Genomic DNA, 14,880 nt, shown 5'->3' on the forward strand with positions numbered 1-14,880 from the left:
CAATGTGTGCTTCTCTCTCTCTCTTGCATATAGCATATTTTCAATACCTAATGTGATATACCTCTATCAAAACATGAAAGTTTTGGAAAAGCGTGGGTGAGTTAGCACCTTAGTTGGTTCGTACTTATATTTGTGATAAATCTTGTTGTCACTTTTGTGATTAGCTTTTCAAAGGGCTTGCTCTTCAACATGTTCAAAGGGCTTGTTCTTCCGCCCCCGTAAGTACCAATATACGGGTATTTGGTATTCGGTTATGACATGTATGAACTGATATCGTGACAATCACGCACAGTCACAGCAACGAAAATGACTCCAGATCAACACTTGTGGCTCGACGGTAATCCAGAGTCCAGGGGGCGTTTCATGAAAGGACTTGTCGGACGTTTTATCCGACAAGTCCCATTTTATTCGACAGTTACCATAGGAACAGTGCCTCTCAGTCAATCAAAATCATGGACAGATGTCAGATCTGACAACTTGTCGGATGAAAATATTGATGAAACGCTCCCCAGACCAACACTCGTAGCTCGACGGTAATCCAGTCTTTGGTGTTAACTTATTGGCATTTTCGGTGTGACATGGAAATAAAAAAAAAACTGTACAAAATGTGTGATTTTATTTGGTAATACTTTTCTCGAGTAGCTATCAGTTTTGGGTGCTTCTTTAATGCACTCTTCAATTGAAATTTTTTAAACAGATTTAGGAGATGTAGAACTACATGTACGAATGGAAGTAGACCTAGGCGTATCGCATCGAAAGGCTGCTCTCTAAAAGAGCCGACCCTGTCCCTATTGACACTTCTTTCGAAATGAGACGAGGAACCCGTTGTTTTTGAGTGGGATTTACATCTTTTGAGAGTGCATTATAGCTCCTTCTGGAGTGAAAATGTCTAGAAATTTACACTGTTCACTCCAGAAGGAGCTCTAATGCACTCTCAAAAGATGTAAATCCCACTCCTTAAAAACTGGTCTCTCGTCTCACTCTGGGAGGAATGTGATTAGGGACCAGATTAGCTCTTTTGCATTTACAGCGTGACAAAACTGCTCAGTCAAATGTACTTCCTCAATGGATGTGAATCGGCAAACCAGAGAGCTCTTGACTAAACAAGCAGAACTAACGTCGTAACAGGGCATGAAATCCGAAAAAATAAGAAACAAAAGGACAAGTAAGATAAATAATAGCGATACCTTCTTGCTAACTTCATCGGGAAGCCGTGCGAGAATGAGGTAAAGAAGAAAAACGGCTGCTGACGTACTAGAAACCGTGCAAAGGATTGAATGATATTATGTTGTTCACTTTTCGTCGTTTCTGAACAGAAAAAATGAAATGGATGACAGAAAATGGATGATATTGCATGTATAATTGACAAAATATGTGAACTAAGTCAACTAACACACTCTTTTTCACAGATTGGAAAAAAAATCATGAGCAGCTGTCAATAGTCGCCAGTCGAGGGTTGGATTCGCTTTTACTCCTGATGATATGATTTCAAATCTCAAAGGATATAAATTCAAACCCAATTGGCTCTAAACTCAAATAATCCACGAGGTTCAATTGTGTAAATTTAATGTTCGTCTGGTTGCTTTTCATTTAAAATCTTTGACATCCATAAGACCTCTCTCTCTCTCACACCCTTATTTGATCCCACCACCGTTTGGGAGATTCCCAGCAATAAATCCAAGTCTGGAACGTTATGTACAACACATTATGCTCTTTCTCGTAATCAACGTGATAAAATTGCTAGATAATGAGAGTATTCACATTTGATATTCAGAGGATTATCACCCCCTCCCCAAACGAAAAAAGGAACAATGACACATGCATTGAACCAAGGCATGTCACAAATTTTAATTGTCAAGTTCTTTGACTATTAACTTAATAAAGTAACTTAACACTGTCGTCCGAATTTGCGTTATCATGAGGCGAATCGAAGATCTGATTGCGCAGTTCTGAAGTAGAAGGATTTGAATTTTTCATGGACCACAAAGTTATTAAAGATATCTGACAGATTTAGGACGCAGACAATTCACAAACACAGTTGCATGTATTAGTCTTTACAAGCCAAATCCCAACAGAATTCATCGAGTACCGTTCCGTTTCAAATGCTTTAAATGGGTAATGCTCCTGTCATCCAGATGGACTTGATGGAAGAAAATGTGAGGAAGGCTGCACACTTTGTGCGAATATTAAGGAATAACAGATTATTCACACTATTAGAATATTTCTACTTAATAAAACCAAGACAAATCCTGCAGCAGAGTCTCGAGAACTTACTGCACAGGCATTTGTGTAAAATTACAGAAAATTGGTATTTGGTGTAGATATCCTTGCAAATTCATTGTAATAAAACTGTTCATTCTTTTTTAAAATAGACCTGTTTGTAAAATAATAGTACCATGAAAGGAATCATTTGGTTATTTCTTTTTTTTAAATCTGTTATTCTGTAAAATTTTCTGTTGTTTTCTTACGTTATACTCTTCAAAGTTCTGTTCCGTGACTGTACATGGTAATATTTCACTCATTGGCGTTCATGCTTGCGATGTGAAAATGATTCCATAAAGTTTCAATTTATTTTACTTATATTTATTCACTATGTAATTACAAATATTAAAGTATGTAACCTCGTACTCTCAGCCATCACGAAATTGCAATATTGGAATTCGTATAACATTTCTTTGAAGGGCTTGCTCTTTTGCGAAGTTACCGCTTTTTCTAAGAATTTAGCACATCGAAAGAAGACAGTTATATCATTAACATGGAACTTATTAAGTATGACCATGGACCTATTACAAAAGGTCCATGGTATGACCATGGACCTACATGGTATGACTTGACCGGGATTCGAGGACATTGCCTCTGAGGAAGATGCGTTAAATGATGAAACAACATGTGTGATTGTGAATTCATAGTCTTAATAACCTGTTTCCTCTTTGTCGGGTAGCCGGCCTATATTAAAGTTTGGGATACAGGGAGTTATGTTGAGAGATCAAGCTCAATATCATCCACTCTACACGCAATATTACTTATCTTTGAGGCATGTATTATTGTGCATAAGCCTTGGCTTTAGCCTTCAATTCTGTCTTTCTTACAACACTTGTAGCTATCATACTAGTTTATACGAATAAAACTCAATCACAATGGGTTTGTTTTTTCTTGTTTTCTTTTTTAGATTACACAATAAGGAGTAAGCGCATTGTAAAAGGGTTATTCTGTTTGTTAATTGATTTTGTATTTGTGTAAGCTCAACGCGCATATAGTTATGGAGATGTTAAACATTTTGAAGGAACAACTTGATCTTCAAATTTGTATGCCAAACATGTCGTGTTGTACGTAGAGCATGCATGAACCATGTCGCGGAACAGACATGGCAGAGATGTTCCAATTAAACTGGAGCTCCGCTTCCTCGCAATGTCAAATTAATCAAGATTGTGCATTTCGATGTCGAGAAAACGTTAATAAACTTGGACAGTCCATGCGCTTGAATTTCTCGGCCTTTCCTTGAGAAGGAAAAGATTTTATCGGACGTCCACGGGACGTGCTGACCCATGTCTTATCGATAATGTACTCCTTGGAAATCTACTGCTAATGTCATAAGAGATGTATGCCCTTGCCTTGAGAGCCGTCTCAAGTATGTGTAATCAAATGACTTAAATTTTCAGTGGTTTTTAAGCACGAGGAGAATCATAATTGTGCATGAAGACCCCAGTGATCATGGTCATACCGCTTGATCGATTGACTTCATACTGTCACGTTAACCGAGTGAGCTTTGTCACATTGGTTATGGGATGTTGAGTATTGAAAGCTTGTGTTTCCTTTCGTCATTGTCATGATTGTGGTATCTTCATGATCTTGGTGTATGTTTCTTCAGCTGTTCGGGACGTCTTGTTGACGTGTGATCGGTATCGTTCGGTCTTGCATCGATTTTCGTCGGGCTTCGTCGGTTCTTAGAAGCTTCAGGAACTGTCCCCTGACTGGAGAAGTAGGTTCCTTTTAACAACCTTGTTCTGAAGTAGGTTACACGTCCATTCGTGTTATTCTTTACTCGATATACACCGGAAGTGATTCGAGTGCTACGCGACTGTAGTAGCCCAACTGACTCTTCTTCTTGCACATTTGTGTTCGATATATTGCTCATTGACACAGACTCCGATGTGACATTCTGAAGAAGAGAGCTATCTCCAACCATTGAGTACTATCTCAAGTCCATGCTCCGACCTTGTATTTACTTAGAAATAGGTCGCTTATCAAAGCACCGGGTGTTGCGTTTCAACGCTGTTTGAGGGCGTGCACTTGAGTTTTAAGTGCGTCTTAACGTGGGACCTTTGATATGCGCTAACATGAACCAGAGAGAGCCAGGAAGTTGTTTGACTGCCTGGATGCATTTAATCGAACTGTTATGCTCCTTCTCATTTCTTCCGCTCACCACATGACTTCTCCGTAATTAGAGTTTTTATCTGGATATATGTCCTTCCATTTCAACGTCAACCTTCCAAGGAATTTTGAGATTACTTCATAACAGAAGTAAAAGGTCTTCATGCGTGTCATGCTTTTGTCATCCAGTAAAATATCCCTTTTATAACGTTGACCGGCGCCCGTTCCGGGGGGGGGGGGGGTGTTACACCCACAAATGTAATAATCGCCCACAAATGTAATAACACTTTACCCACAAATGTAATAATTTTTGATCGCCCACAAATGTAATAACACTTTACCCACAAATGTAATAACGCCCACAAATGTAATAACACTTTACCCACAAATGTAATAATGCACTTTACCCACAAATGTAATAATGACTTTACCTACAAATGTAATAAATTTGAAGTGATTTTTGGCGAATTCGTTCTAAACTAATATCCTATAGTAATGCGTTCATATAGCACAAAAGTTCAAAGTCTTTTTTCCAGACCCGGTTAATGAAATATTACAGTAAAAGTCCAAGTCTTTTTCCAGACCCGGTTTTTCAAAATTATAATATACGTCCAAAGTCTTTTTACCAGACCCGGTTGTTTCAAAATTATAATATACGTCCAAAGTCTTTTTTCCAGACCCGGTTGATTCAAAAATTATAATGCAAGTCCAAAGTCTTTTTTTCAGACCCGGTCGTTTCAAAAGTTATGATATACGTCGGTGAGGGGTAAAGACAACACTCTAAGCCCAAGCATTTTAAGTGGGTTTAATTTTGGAGATTGGTCTCAGCTGTCATTTTTTTTCAATATTTCTTTATCTTTTAAATAACCGGGTCCAGACGAAAGACTAAGCATGATACTCGTGTTATTCCACAAGAATAAGAATATGAGTCTTTTGTTTTTAGGATTGTTTAAATCATTTTTAAATCACCGGGTCTGGAATAAAGACAACGCTCTAAACATGTGCTTTTCTACATGCATGGTCTTAATTTGGAGGATTGTTGGTTCTTAGATTCGTTGTTGGGGGTTGAGTTTTATTGATTTTTTTATTCCTGAAATAATTGTGTCTGGAGGAAAGTCGATCTTCGACAATCGGTCTTCATGTTGTTCCACAGTATAGATTATTGGGTATTCGTTTTTGAATATTTGTAAAAACTATTTTATTTTTCAAATAGTAACCAAGTCTGGAGAAAGGATGTCTGCTTTACCCACGCGTTATTACAATGTTTTGTAGGGGTAGTAGTATTATTTTAAAAAAGACATATTTTTACTGGGTGAAACTTTGGAAATTTGGTCTTAGATTCGAAGTTTTTCAGTTACTTTTTTTAATAGCCGGGTCTGGAGGAAAGAGTACGTTTTAAAACTCGTGTTATTCCACGAGAATAAGAATATAAGGTCTTATGTTAGAAGATTTTTTTTCGTAACTGTTTTAGGTCTGGAATAAAGACAACACTCTAAACCTCTTTTAAAACAGGTTCTTAGGTTGAAGGTTTGTTTGGTATTAGACTTTTTTTAATTCTTACTATTAGCGTTTTTTTTAAAGAAAAAAATGGTCGGGCTGAAAGACTACGCTATATCCAGCATCAATAAGATTATGGGGTCTTTATACTGTTTTTAAACTGTTATTCATAATGTTTAAATAACAGGTAACCGGGTCTGGAGAAAAGACTACGCTTGATTCTCAATTTACTCTTAGTGCATATATTCACAATATACACCGTATAAGTTGAAACAACAACAAAGACATTAATTCCACCAGTTTTAATTAACTGGGTCTGGAGAAAAGACTAAGCTCGATCCCTATTTTTTCCACAGGAATATCATTATTTTTTAAATAACTGGGTCAGGGAAAAGACTTTGGACTTATTAAAATTCTTGAAACAACCGGGTCTGGAAAAAAGACTTTGGACTTATATCACAATTTTTTAAACAACCGGGTCTGGAAAAAAAAGACTTTGGACTTTTATTATATTTTTTAAACAACCGGGTCTGGAAAAAAGACTTTGGATTTATATTATAATTTTTGAAACAACCGGGTCTGGAAGAAAGACTTTGGACTTGTACTTTGATGTTTTATTAACCCGGTCTGAAAAAAAAGACTTTGCACTTTTGTGCTATATGAACGCATTACTATAGGATTTTAGTTTAGAACGGATTCGCCAAAAATCCCTTCAAATTTATTACATTTGTGGGTAAAGTCATTATTACATTTGTGGGCGATCAAAAATTATTACATTTGTGGGTAAAGTGTTATTACATTTGTGGGTAAAGTGTTAATACATTTGTGGCGTTATTACATTTGTGGGTGCAACAGGGGGTTACATGGCTCTGAGAACTGCGCTATTTTCTTTGTAAAGTAAATAATCTGAATGCTTTTTTCATAGATATAACACAATATTAATATTTCTTGTAAAACTATCAAGAGCACAATGTAAGTTTGCCGTATTTCATCTTAGCAGCAATCAATGCACACTTTGAGAGGTCTGTAATAGTCATTTTGTCCAAGTGGTAAATGCTGAATGAACTTTAATGACTACAGTGCGTCCTATATGGAACTTTACCGTCCATCCTAGGCCAGTCTTCTGTAAAAGGTCAATATTATTGAGAGCGCTTATCTTTGTAAGTCTTGTGTGTGACAGATAGCTTATCGCTTGTAAAATAAGGGTTTGTTTAAAGTCAAAGGCAAAGCCCGATATATAGCTATGATAAATCCAAAGCATTGTGAGACAGTCCATGTACACTGCATACATGTTTCATTCTATATAAAAAACATCATTACCTCATATGTGATATTGTCTATCGTTGCCCAACTCGTCCAGTAGGTTTCAAAACTGGTAAATAACGCAACAATTATATCGTTTTCGAAATCCAGAGTACCAGCTATAAAACCATTTCACCAGACCATTTTCTAATTGGCGCTGCAGTAAGCAATGTTTCTTCATAAAATGCTTTGCCAACATCAAAACCACTTTTACAACTTATAAATTAAAATTTTCACAATTTCTTTACCATTTAACTCTCGCAATCTTCCCTCTGTCTCTTTAACTGTCAAGATCTCACTGTATGTTTGTTTATCACTTTTCTTTCTTTTTCATTTCCTTTAGTTTCATATTTTTATCGATATCTTTCTCAATGGAAATGAAAATCTGCATTCTATACTTCATCCATCTCAGACTACTGCACTTTCTTCTTTCCCTATGGAAATCTATGAACGCAGGGTGCGCTAGACATGAAACCGAACCTTTTTTTTTCGTTCAGAATATTGTCAGATTTGTAATTGGCTGTCATCTTCTTTTCTCTCATTTTACCCGTCCCCAGATTCATCCTTGGAGGCGAACCAAAGGGGGTTATCCAGTGAGAAGGGAGAGCGACGCCACCGGCGTGGTGCGGATAGTCATTCATCCAGAAGCAGCATTTATATCCAGATTGACGAAAGTGATTTTTAAAACGCCACGGAGCGTCACTGGAGACGGCCATTTGTGCGGGTTTATCATTCATGCTAGTCGCACGCTGAAATACTTTACAGTCGACTCGACGAGCGTGCATTGATTAGTGATTGAACATTTAGACTTTGTACGGAGGATTAATAGAGCGAGCATTGTGACCGGAGAAGGGAAAGAGGAAAAAAGATAGGGGCATCCGTGAGAGCAGCATTCGGAAACGGTGGAAGCATTTCCGAAGCGACGGTGTTCATTTACGGCGCTCATTTGCTAGAGGGTTATTGGTTGGTGAGGGCCGTTTGAGGGAGTCCGCCTGCATGGTGGAGGTTTGGTGGAAGCACTCGGAAGTTTTGCACGAGACTTTATAATTCGCCAGCCAACATTTATCAATCCAAGTCTACTAGCATTAGGTAGTTTAAGTTCACCAATAAAGGAGATATCTCGAATCAAAGCGATTATATGAGAAGTCACGCTTGCGCAATCTCATACTCACCGTATATCTTGATCCATCTTTTATGAATGATGACACTGACTTGGAAAGCAGCTGATTCAATTATGTATTCTCGTTAGGGAATTTCCCATATTCGGCTTCACGGACTTGTGTTAACTCTAGCTTTCAGATTGGAAATTTGGATTCATAGCCGACTCATTTTTTCTTGGAAAGTTCAACTATAAGTAATTTCGTTAAACCCAGCACTGGCAGTCGATTACCGCCCTTCTTGTAAAATATTTCGATAAACATTGAAACTGTTCTGAATTTTCCATATTTCCCGTTCATTTACGATGGTATCAGTTGCTCGAGTTTATGACCACATTGATTAAAGGCATTGGTCGTGACAGTGTGTAGTGAAGAACAAAACCCTTAAAGTGTTCTCTATTCATACTACGCTTCGAAACCGGTATCGGATGATCCCAACCTCCAACGGCCACCCGCTCCTCCCATTAACGCATTAACCCACCGTCGGCGAATACGAGATGTTTATGCGTCCACTTTCCTCTGGAGCCTCGATGATGATGACCTAATGCTGGAATAATGGATAGAAGGTTCGGCCTCACTACCCTTTCTGATTAAACATTAGGAGAAACTTGGATCGAGTGGCCCTTGGGTATCATCCAACATTGTAGGATAATGCGATCGTTGGTTCAGTAGATGAAGTGGGGTTGACGATTGCGGTTGTGTTTTCGGGATCTGCCGTCTCTTCTTCGGCGGGCGGCCTTCCCTGCTTCAAGGATTCATTTGCTTCTTCGTTTTCTGGCGCATGCAGACATGATTGGTTATATCGTTGAAAAGCTGTTGATGTTATCATCGGTGATGGATTGTGAATTGTGCCTTCGATGGTGTTAATGAATCTGCCCATCAGGGTACTTTCTCTGTGATTCACTTATCATCTTCCCAGCGTCGAGGAGGGGCGTGAAAGTACTAGTGATTCTTGTCTTACAGCAGGACTTGAAGAAGGCATCACTTATAGAGAGCGACGCTGTTGAATACTCAAGCACTCTCATCCGCTTTTCCATTCAAGTCCCACCAGATATTAAGCATTGAGGAGGAACATTGATTTTTTTTAATCTGAAAAGACGACGAAGGAAAATACTTGGAATTTTGGATTTATTTAGATTTCCAACTGTCATGTCTAGTGCAGGCCTGTCTAGTGAATATCATCTAATGGATTAACCCATTTCGAACGCCAGAAAAATTAAAAGGTAAGCATTGGCAACAGGCGCGGATCCAGGAGGGGGCCGAGCCGGCCCCGGCCCCCCCCCCCCCCCCCCCCCTATTTTTTGACTGCAGAAAAAAAGTGTACGCTTTAACTTCATAGAAACTATGAAAAAACAGAAAGAAAATTAAGAAAGAGGTATCATACCCATGATGTGTAATTTACAGCCTCGTAACGGCCGGCCCGACCCCAAAGCTAGAAACCCAAAAAAGTGAGGGGAAGAATTTGAAAATAGACTTTATATACAAATTTTCACTCGCGCTTCGCGCTCGCATTGCCTGTGTAATGAATCCCATTTAAGAGTATTAAATGGCACTTATATATCCAGTTCTGAAATCAATTTGCACACAATATTTTAGCTCGCACATCAAGCTTTCAATATTTTTTTTGATTTACACAAAAATATCAAAAATTTCAGCTCGCGCTGCGCGCTCGTATTGTTTGATTTGTGAGTTACCTATTCTCATTGGAAATTCTTACCAAAATTTGTCAAAATGCTCCTTTATCATGTCAGTATATAAGAAAATTAAGCTAACGCGCTTATAGACTGTCCAGTTTTCAGGTCGGAATATCAGAATATTGAGCTCGCGCTTCTCACTCTCATTATTTAATTGGTAATACTTGTATCCTCTTCATTAGTCACTAAAAAACAGTCCTAATTGAGTACCTTTTCACGTTACTATAATAGAATTTCGGCTCGCGGTTCGCGCTCACATTGTTTAGTTGGATACTTATCTCTTTTTTTCATGATTATACAATCTCCTCAGAATCTTCAGGTCTAACGTGTGTGCTTATTTTGGGAAATGATTGATGTATATGGAATTGAGATCTGTATTGTTTTTATTAGAAAGCATCGAAAAGTTGCGGAAAATAAACGATCTATCATGGAATCCCCTGAAGGTACGCACAGTGATGATACAACAAAAGCGGGAATCGCACTCGAAAAGTAATATCGAAGAATTTTCTAAGCTCTTGGTGTCAGTAGGGAATATCATCGGTCTGCCCCAACGGTATTTCTACCGATTTTATCAAAAATTGGTTTATCTTTATGGTGTTCATAAAACTCTTTTCAACTCCGGCCCTAATTCCTCGCATTCTGTGGAAATAAATGAAATGCCTGTCCCAGAGTTGAAGTTAATAACAGTTATGTTTTCCATGGAGGTAGAACGCTACATGTACCTCCATTATTTGTCCATAGGCTTAGCACTATTTACATTAAGACATTTAGGAAAATTACAGTACATTGGAGGTGACAACTCTAAAAGCACAGCTTGTAACGAGGACACCCTTTAATCATAAAGGTAAAAACAAGTTGAAGAAAATAGATAGTCTCTTGCATTTAGTTTGTCCCCGAAGATACCAATCTGCGTTATCAACTCGTAAGTTTGCCGCTTGATAAATTCAAAAACACTGCCCAGTAAAATCCAGATGATATTTCGTTCAAAAATGAACTCGTAAAAATATCGTTAATCAAGCTATCAATACCAGCTTCTCATATCGTATGGTGTACTATTCTACTCAAGGGAGAAATTTGATCTTCACGAAAAAGGGTATAATTATATAGAAAATGTTATTAGTTTCGGATGAATGCAAATAACCTCCAACAGTCTATTAAATCCATTCTTGCCAGCTTACGACACAGCAAATCGACCTCCTTGCTCGAAAGTTATCTTACTAATGATATAAATAATAGTCATGATTGTAATCAAATAAAAGAAACATGAATCGTATTCATGATAATGAGAATAATGGCGATGAAGAAAGAAAAGGAATCCAAATAAGCACTGGCGTAAATCCTTGCGTCACTCCTAATGTTCAGGGGGGGGGGGTGGAACAACAGATCATCCCCCTGAACAACAGGTGTTACGCAAGGATTTACGCCAGTGCCAATAAGCAATATTTATGATGATAGTCACAATGATAATAGTGATGATAATGATTTGTTGCTTCCAAAATACTGGAAGGATTTGCCTCTAAAACAGTCTTCAAACTTTCACTGTGATTAACAACTTTGGTTACGTGCCTCTCCTCAGATAGACCATGCTTCGTTATTCCTGTTAAAAAGAATCATAAACCATAATGTCAAAAAAAATGATAATATGCCCCAGCAAATACATCTGGAATACAAATTTTAACGAATACATTGATGTATGTTTTGATTCATCCAGGAAAGTCAAATATCGATGGAAAAAATAAATCTATTCATCTGGACTTACTTGTTGAAGCAGAGGAAGAAGCGTCCCGGATCGGACGTGAAACTGTCCTCTGCTTCAACAAGTAAGTCCAGATGAATAGATTTATTTTTGTCCATCGATAACGAATACATTGTTTCCCAGAACAAGAAATATGTTATGGACTTATGGTTATTCAATATGGAATGACTTCGGTACTTGTTGTGGAAGAGTGGAAGACATCACTGCGATGTTATCACGAAAATATTGATTTTAATTGAGTTAAGATAACGTGGTATGGGAAGGAATAAGGACTGTCCCTACCTACATGTAGGACAACGGTATCCAAAAGTTAAAGTAAAATTGAAAAATCCCGCTGCGCATCGGAACGGATCTGTAAAAACATGGACAAAAAAAAGGTAAAAGGGTATACCGCTCCACATTAGTCCTTATTATATACCACCGGGCGTAATATATTGAACTCGTGCTCACCATGCCGGGTCAGATTATTTTACATGTTTTCTGCTATCCTCTCTCGTTCCCTTTTTACATTGATGCCGACAGTGGCTGGTCGCGTCAGCGTGACATGAAATGCAGCACTGGATTTTATCTCGAGATCGCGCCGTTGAAGTTTGAATCGTCGAGAGTGGGTCCTTCAGATGACGTGACGTCATAAACGTGAGATAGTAACAATTATAGCCTCGTTATATAGTGTGATATTGACGGGTTGGGATACATTCCCATAGCGACCGTCAGACTTCCATATGAATGTCAATAAAGCATGTTTGATTGATTGATTGATTGATTTTATTCGTCAAGAATATCACAGGAGATTACAACGAAATTGAGGAATACCTTGACAGGATAGCCCATGAAAGCCTGAAGGCTTATTTCCAATGGGGTCCTATAGTTAGTATAAAACATTAACATATTGTAACAAAAAGCATAAACTAAAGTACTGGAATATGGTAACAATAAAAAAAAATACATACATGTCCATCAGTCAAATAATTTGCAAACATCTGAAGCACACAATAATCTTCCTAATAATGTGAAACAAGATTTGGTCTATATTGTTTTATCTTTTAATTCCTAATTGAGTGAATTTGTCGAACTTGGCAAATGTCTGTCTCGGTCAGTCTCGATGGCTGGGTGGATCAATATTACGCGTGTCTTCAATTCTTCTTAATGGTGAATGGTGAAATCTAGTGCACGGTGAAACGCGAGAGATCAGGCTATGTTACGGGGGTACTACGGGGTACTAGTCTTCTATATTTAACCTTAGAACCGGTATGGATTTTCCATGATTTGCCAGTGGGACCTGTTGATCGTGAACCATCTAGTGTAAGATGATCAGTACGGTACAATCTAAATATTGAACATGTTGAACTACTCAGTTTTGCGAGATTGACGAGACATACTGCGAGAATGGTTATAGTTTAACATTTCATGCAATTAGGTATTAAAAGCCTGTGTTTAGTTTGCAATTCTTCGGTAACAGTTTTTCGGTTGCCATGGAAATGTATATAAACCTGTCATTATCACAGTATCAAAGAAGGCTATATTGGTTATTATTCCCAGCTCATGATGCTCATGACGTCATGTTACTTGAAGGACACACTTGTGACGCTCCCATCTTCATCGCTGAGATCTCGATCGAGATGCCATGTGCTAATTTTCATTTAGCGCTGACACGATCTGCAAATTAATTCCGTCTAATTTGCACTATAATCAGATCTTTTGCATCCAGTGGGCTAATCTTATTAGTTTAGGTATACTGTAATCAATATTCCTAAATCTAGCAATAATCAATCTCACTTCGGCTGCAGCGAAATGGTCATTATACCTTCTCGTTAAAGCTAAATGAAAGTAGTTGCAGTAAAACTCCAATTTCGTGAGAAAGTCTGTAAAATCAAGGTTAGGTATGACTATATCATCGTGGATCTAGATCTGGTACAGTTACATAAACTGAACTTTGTAAAAATCAGAAAATCTAAGCTGAAATACGATCACACTGAAGATCGCCAACACAGATATGGACACGTGGGACAGTGTATTATTATTGCTGGAATAAAGACCCGACGGAAGTGACCGAATCCGCGCTTATTTTGCTTATTTCTCAGCAATTACACAATTTCTTCCAGAATCCTTTGGCACATATTTTTTATTCATACAAACAGACACTTGGGTGTCGTTATATTAGATTCTGTAAAAAGTCATTTTGAGATCGTTACCAAAACTGGAATTTATCTTTAATAGACCAATAATGATGTAGATTTTAGACCACGCGTGCATGAACCACTACAGCACAGGAGCAGTGGTGAGTCCTCTCAAATAGCAACGAGATTTCAATTCAGTTTAAATAAAGTGAGATACCGTAGTAATGGCTAATCTGACATTATCGGTGCTATATGAATAGCTTACAATTAAGCATTGATGAGGCTTAACATCAGCATGTAGAACAAAAATATTTGTAACCCGTTTCATTCGTCATATTTCTGTAGCTGTCCGTTATGATATTGTATTATAATTATGAAAAAGCAGTACGCACAATTATACCATGATATATCCACACACAAACTTGACAATCATACAAATTAATTAAATAATATAATGATTTTATACGAATATCAAATGGAGTCATGGGAGATCAACATTGGCCAAAGAGTTTTCGCGATTGACTCCTTTTTTACAAGTTGACAGACAATACAATAGCCAAAGATGTGACAAGATACCAAGAGACATTAAAAAAAAGGAATTAAAAAAATAAGAAAAAGGAGCAATAAACTAAGATTATGTGTATATACGAACTAAAACCTGTTTTATTAGTCGACAACATCATACAGATAATTGGGATTAATTGAAGGTGGAAACGGTGGCAAAATTATTTTGAATTTGGCTTTTCGACACTTCATTGTTTATGGTCGCATGTCATAAGGTGGTCCAATTTCGCGAACAGGGCCGTAAAAATGGTCAAAATGTTTATTTTTTGATATGTTATAGCTATTACCATTCTCTAAATAATGAAAAAGTTTTAAGTCTCGAATACCTTTATTTTTCCTTAAAATGATTAATTAACAGCTAATTATTACATAGACGTCAATGTAAATGTGAATTTTGAAATGTGTTTTTCTCAGACTGGACC

General features: G+C 37.6%; 1 protein-coding gene across 1 annotated transcript in view; it reads left to right on the top strand.

The window, feature by feature from the left end:
- The window catches only part of LOC121420449 (5-hydroxytryptamine receptor 6-like), a 42,575-nt gene that overhangs the window by 21,745 nt on the left and 5,950 nt on the right, over positions 1 to 14,880 (top strand). Inside the window, exon 2 of the mRNA XM_041615091.1 lies at positions 7,728 to 9,550. The gene's annotated coding sequence lies outside the window, so the exon portion shown is untranslated. The remainder of the gene's footprint in view (positions 1 to 7,727; positions 9,551 to 14,880) is intronic.

The sequence above is a fragment of the Lytechinus variegatus genome, chromosome 8 (genome assembly GCF_018143015.1).
Source record: "Lytechinus variegatus isolate NC3 chromosome 8, Lvar_3.0, whole genome shotgun sequence".
Taxonomy (NCBI): Eukaryota; Metazoa; Echinodermata; class Echinoidea; order Temnopleuroida; family Toxopneustidae; genus Lytechinus; species Lytechinus variegatus.